Consider the following 6436-nt stretch of genomic DNA (forward strand, 5'->3'; position numbering starts at 1 on the left):
CACATGCGTTCTGTAACACTTGCAATTCCGTGCCAGTATCAAGAACTTTATTGCTGGCTAACTATCAATACTCGCAGATTGCATGCCAAAGGCTCAACTGTAAAGGCATCGTCAACATTGAGTGGTTTTTCTTTTCAAAGCTTGAAAAGGAATAATCTGCTAGCCTTCAAGATGGCAAAGATGTTTTTTTTTTGCAATTCAACTAGACTGAGGAAAAACCCTTTGAGATGTCAAAGTTTTTTTTTTTTTTTGGAAGCTGTGTGTGTGTGTGCGTGCGTGCGTGCGTGTGTGCGTGCGTGCGTGCGTGCGTGCGTGCGTGCGTGCGTGCGTGCGTGCGCGGTATATGGGGTTCGACATTGAGGTATCTTCCTACAAGTGTATTTGCCCCATCTAACTTACTACTCGCCCTATGCTAGGGTTGCCAGTTGTGCTGCACAGAATCCACTCACACTACTTACTTCTAGGTCAAGTCCATTGTCTGTTGATTATTGTGAAAACCTAAAAGAATGTGTGTAGCCCACTGTATTTGCTACTGTATAGTATCTTGTAGCTACTGTATATAACATCAATCATGTTTTTGCGCAGATGAGAATTGTTTCCGCAACCTTGTTCCGGTAATAATCAATGAGCTTGCATGCTGAGGAATAGATTGACAGTGACTGAAATATTTTACAAACTAATTGGGTTTCTCTGCAAAGAAATCTACTAGTATTGACTATCGTATAGTGTGTCCTTGCACATTTGAACACAGTGAGTAAGCTAACCACCTCTGTATGGTCAGAACCTGCTGTACAAGGTGAAGGATGTGCAAATGTTCAAATAAATACTGTGATCTGCCTTTTATGGGAAGGTTTTCCACTGACTTGTGGTTTTGTAGTTCTCTTCAGCTTCTGTTTCAGAAAGCTACCTTTGGTATTTTAAAAGCCAAGCCATTAAAAAGGGAAAGTAAATGTATATGGAATAAAAAGCCTTTCCTTCTTAATATTCTATGATATTTTGTATTCATAGATTATTATATGGCTAGATAGACACTATCTAATCTAGCCATATAATATTCTCTCTCTCTCTCTCTCTCTCTCTCTCTCTCTCTCTCACTCTCTCTCTCTCTCTCTCTCTCCCCCTCTCCCTCTCCCTCATCTTTATTCTGACTGAAGGACCATTATGGTATAGACTCTTTAGCAGTGATGTCAGTTTGATGTCATTGTGATGTCATTGGCTCACTGCCTCATTTAAACCTTTCTACGTGAAATTAGACATTAGCCGGTGTTGCATTGTGTTTAGTTATTTTCTTTTCTTGTATCTTTACACAAGCTTTCCTACTGCACAGTCTGTGCTAACCACAGGTTCGAGGTGCATGCTACTGTTCATTGCAGCATCAAAACTGAGACTTATTTGGAGAGCAGTCAATTGATCTGTCTATACGAATAACCAGGGTTCGTCTTTCTAGGCCGCTAATCTAAACCAATAAGCTATGGTGTGCATTCCATGCATTGTGATTCCTTTCCTGCTATGGGTATACAAGAGGTTCCTGGAGCCTATCCTCTACCCTTTCATTTCCCCTATAATGAGTAGGTTCTGGACCAAGGAAACCATTCCGGAGACTGGCCCATGTGACCAAAAAGCCAGTCAAACCAGTAACGGGACGTGCAAGCCTCACAGTAACGGTGAGGTCACTGCTAGCGGGGCAACTGCAGTAGCAAGATCTAAGTAGAGAGACTGACGGCATCCTTCTATGAATGTGTGTATCAAAGTCACCTTGTGTGTCGTTGGACCCAGCGGGGAATGCAATGCTCCGTGAGAATTCTGTCCAATCTGTGGTTCTGCAAACAATATTGATAACTCTGCAGTGATTGTTGCATGTGTGCATGTGTCTGTGTCCCCCACATATCCCGGGAGCCGTCCGATCAACTTCAAATTTGCTTTGTGCTTATTGCTGAAGGCCCGAGTGAGTGCAGTGCCGAGTTGGGAAGACGTTGGTAGGAAAATGCACAAATCTCTGTATCCGTCCGTCTGTGTGTCTGTCTCTGTGTCCCTTTTCTGCCCATATATGGAGATCCATAATGTCCTCAATGTGACATACGTACAGTACGTGTGTCATAGTACTAAGTCAAAATACTGTCATTGACTAGCCTCCAAGTACTCTGATAATTATACTGCACTAAGTACTCTGACAACGGGTATTGCATAACTAATGTGCAAAACTGTTCGCAGTTATCGGTACTGAAGTGACAATATAGCCTGGCCTTGTGCGGTGTGGCGCGTGTTTCAACACTATGGAGGTTTTCTTTAGCGAGGTGAAATGCAAACAAGAGAAAGTATAGTGACCAAAAGCCATCATCTGTGTGGAGTACGTTTTTTTTTTTCTAAATTTTTATCCCACGATTTTGCAACCCATTTTCACCCAGTATCAATAATGTAATCCTGGGCGCACATGGCACGCTATGAGCTTGTAATAATAATACAATAACGGATACAAACTACCAAACCAAAATGTAAAGTAAAAGAAAAAATCACACCCGTGTGAGCTGAGTGGTGCAAGGTCTTATATAGTCTGATCAGCTATGTCAGTGACGTCACACACTAACCATAGTAACCATGCTCACCTTTGCATGGACACGTAGGTATACAGGTACACAAACATACAGACAAAGCTGGTTGTTGGAGTGGTTTGCACCACTCAAAAAATAAACCAGAGATGTTCTAATAATGGCATGGCTCCCATGTGGATCTCTGCCATCAGAGATCCATGAACAACACATTAACAACGGGGCTAAGAGGGGCTTGAGGCCTTGGGTGGGACTAGGCTGGTCGATGGTTGACAAAGATTGTTTGTATTACGGTATATTTTTGAGTGGTGCAAACCACTCCAACAACTGGCTTTGTACCCGTGTACCCGTGTTTGTTCGTACCAAAAAAACGAGCATGGTTGCTATGGTTAGCAACCAAAAAAACGAGCATTATATGGTTGCTATGGTTACTATGTGACGTCACTGACATCACAGATATCACGTCAGACTGAATCCATGCGGAGAGTACTTATGACACAGATGCTTTCCTGGTTCTAATGTACAGTAACTATAACAATAAATGTGTAGTTGCACCACTCAGTTCACACGGGTGTGATTGTTTTTGTATTATATATTTTGTGATTGACAATGCAACAACATGTATTAGACACATTGCTGTGGCAAGTTTAAAATGTCCCTTCACTCACTCAATTTAGAGCAGTCTCTTGGGCTCAACGGGGCTATGCCAACTGTGTTGATTGCATTGAAACATGACGGGCCTCTATGGCAATGTGAGAAATACAGCTGATTCGATTTGCATTTGAGAAGGACCTGACTAGGCTGACACAGAGATGTCGTGATGAATGAAAGGAGAGCGGCTGTTTAGAACATCCAGTTCAACAACCAGGCAATTGCAGCTCTACTGAATAAAGGTAAGCTAACATTAAATAACTGCCTGTGTACTATTGATTCTGTTATCTGTACATAACTTTGCTTTTTATTGAATAGTGGCCTTCTGTTACTTTAACCCATTTCAACTTGTCTTTCTTCTCTCAACTCTGAAGCTCCTTCGCTGTCCATGGTGCTGAAAAGGATGCATAGCATAGGGCCTAGCTAGGCCTATCAGAGGGAAGTTGCCAAATGGGGTCATATTGTACTTGCATTTTAACATCACGTTAAGTCGTCTGATTTTACAATTTGGCACGTTATCCTAGATAAGCAATATTCAGCTGTATTTTTGCTATGTTACATACCAGCTCCGTGGCATTGTGGTTGGAGTGTCCGCCCTGAGACTGGGAGGTTGGGGTTCAATCCACGGCCGGGTCATACCATTGGGTCCCAAAAATGCTCCTGCCCATATGGGCCTCATGGCTCAGAAAAGGCTTACTTACTTACTATATTTGTGTAATTATGCATTGTATATTTCCCTCTGCTTCTGGGCCTGATTTGTTTATTATTAGTATTTGTATAGTTACCATTGTAGGATGGCATTGCCATTTATCAGTTCATGTAAACTTAATGAATCCACTGCACAGGCTTTTAGGCTTTTTTTGAGTGGTGTAAACCACTCCTACAACTGGCTTTGTTAGTTGCCATGGTCACCCAGTTCACACGGGTGTGATTTCATTACGTCAGACATTACGTCAGACCACAGTTGATCAGTCTATATAAGACCTTACACCACTCAGTTCACACGGGTGTGATTTTTTTTTAACCGACAGTATTACCAGAGCCTTTTCATATTTTTAGCCTGACAAACTTTAGGGTTATACTGGAATAATTTACTGCCTTCCCCTCAGACTCGGCATAAGGTGGAGGGTCGAGGGTGAACTCCTTTTGGATGTTGCAGTCAGACAGGGTTGCAGTCAGACAGGGTGCGGTCCTTGTTTTGTATTTTGGCCTTGACACACTGTGAGATAGCACAAAAGATCCGTCCAAAAGTTTTACTCAACAACTGGTCCTTGAAAGGTTTTTATTTTTTATTTTCCAACTTGCAACTTGACTGGACAATATTAGTTTTCGTCTGAGGACCTGAGACCCGACCTATAGTTTGTTGGCGGAATCCTCCCGGAAAGCCGCATCCAGATCATGTACGGCAGTGGTTCCCAAAGTGGGGTCCGGGGACCCCCAGGGGTCCTTGAGGGAGTTCCAGGGGGTCCCCAGCTAAATGATAGTTTGGAACCAAATGGACCCTTATGGGTCTGTAACTCTGAGAGTGTACAAATGGAACCAAATGGACCCGTTAGGGTAAATTAACATTGATTTTATATTATAAATTGGGGTCCCAGAGATAGAAATGCCATTAAATGGGGGGTCCGTAGACTAATGCATGTCAAACTTGGGGTCCTTGAAATTAAACTGATTGAGAATCACTGCTAGAGCCGTAAAAATCTTCTCTTAGGGGGTCCCTGGCATGTCTTTTCAAAAGGGGGTCTGCGGGATAATTTGTGTCATTTTGGGCTTACTTGACATGACAAAGTCTGGGAACCACTGCTGTACGGCACATTCCTCACGCCTTTGTTGCACACATCAGGGGTATACACACACCTATTATGTTGGTGGTGACATGACCTCACACCGTGACTGACTGAGAGGCATTTATAGGAATATAACCCATTCTTCAGTACTGTGGCATCAGGCACTGACAGATTCCTCCTCCTGTATAGACTGTAGAATTCAAAGCACACCGTCTTTACATTTGTTGTGTTTTTCACATGAATCTATTTTTCTACGCTTTGCACGATTTGGTTTGTAGCGAGGCATTGTGATGTATAGTGCACAACTAGCTCTTACACATCGGCACACGGCAATGACAATACATTCATTCCATTCCATTCTTGGCTAGTTAAGCCAGCAATGGAACATTTATCTTTTTAGTGTCATTATAGGTGCCAAATCTGATGACCCGTTTTCCCCTGACGGGGTCCCATGTCATACAACATTTGCCAAAAATAGGAAAAGGGAGGCATGACATGGAAAGGTATATGTGACCAGGTCTAGCAAAATGGTCCTCATCTCGCCTATAATGAAAAGGCAGAAAATCTAAAATAAACTAGATTTTTCTTTTTTTTTGTGATTTTCGTTTTTTTCATATTAACACAGTTTGAATGTTGAGAAGGTTTTCATTCCAACAGATTATTGATTTGGGCAAATTAAATGTATACATTTATAAGTCAAAGTAGGCTAGCCAGCTCTAGGTGTTGAAATGTTGTGAACATTCAAAGGGGATTTTCTCAGCTTTGGGTAAAACGGCACAATAATTTTAAAATGGTCACATCTCCTTCAAATATTTTCCAATTTCATTGAATGATACATCATATGAAAGCTTACATTCTGTACTTTAATAATCTCTAAAAAACTGAAAAAATACTCTGGTCGAGATGAGGGCCTATTTGCCAGACCCGGTCACATATGAGCAGCACAACCGGATGCAGAAAAGAAGGGTAGAAGAAGAAAGATGTTGTGGATGTTCTCCTCAATGTGTCCTCCGTACCAGAAGCTGAGCCTGCTCCACCTGCTGAGGACGAGCAACAGTGACGGAAAACAAATCATAGTGATTGAAAGGTGGCAAAGTGGGTCTAATGGCCTCAGGGAGGAAAACCATATAGGCTGAAGTACATTATAGGAGATGGTCAAAGTAAAAACAACGACTGGAATTCTTACATTTATTTGTAGGCATGTAACGATATATCGATATACAGAGATTAAAATAGGGTGCATTTTGCATCCCAAAACGCAGTTTATAGTCAAGGGACGCAATGAAACAACGACCTCTGCATCCACGGGATGCACTACTGTACTATACTGTTTTTTATCCTAGTTTATTTTGCTAGCTTTAGTTATAATAATCATTTCTTCTTCTGTTTTCTACATGAATATAACCACATTATAACCATATAAAATTAAATGGGAGTTAAATGCTGCAATTT

This window comes from Electrona antarctica (genome assembly GCF_951216825.1).
Source record: "Electrona antarctica genome assembly, chromosome: 14".
Classification (NCBI taxonomy): domain Eukaryota; kingdom Metazoa; phylum Chordata; class Actinopteri; order Myctophiformes; family Myctophidae; genus Electrona; species Electrona antarctica.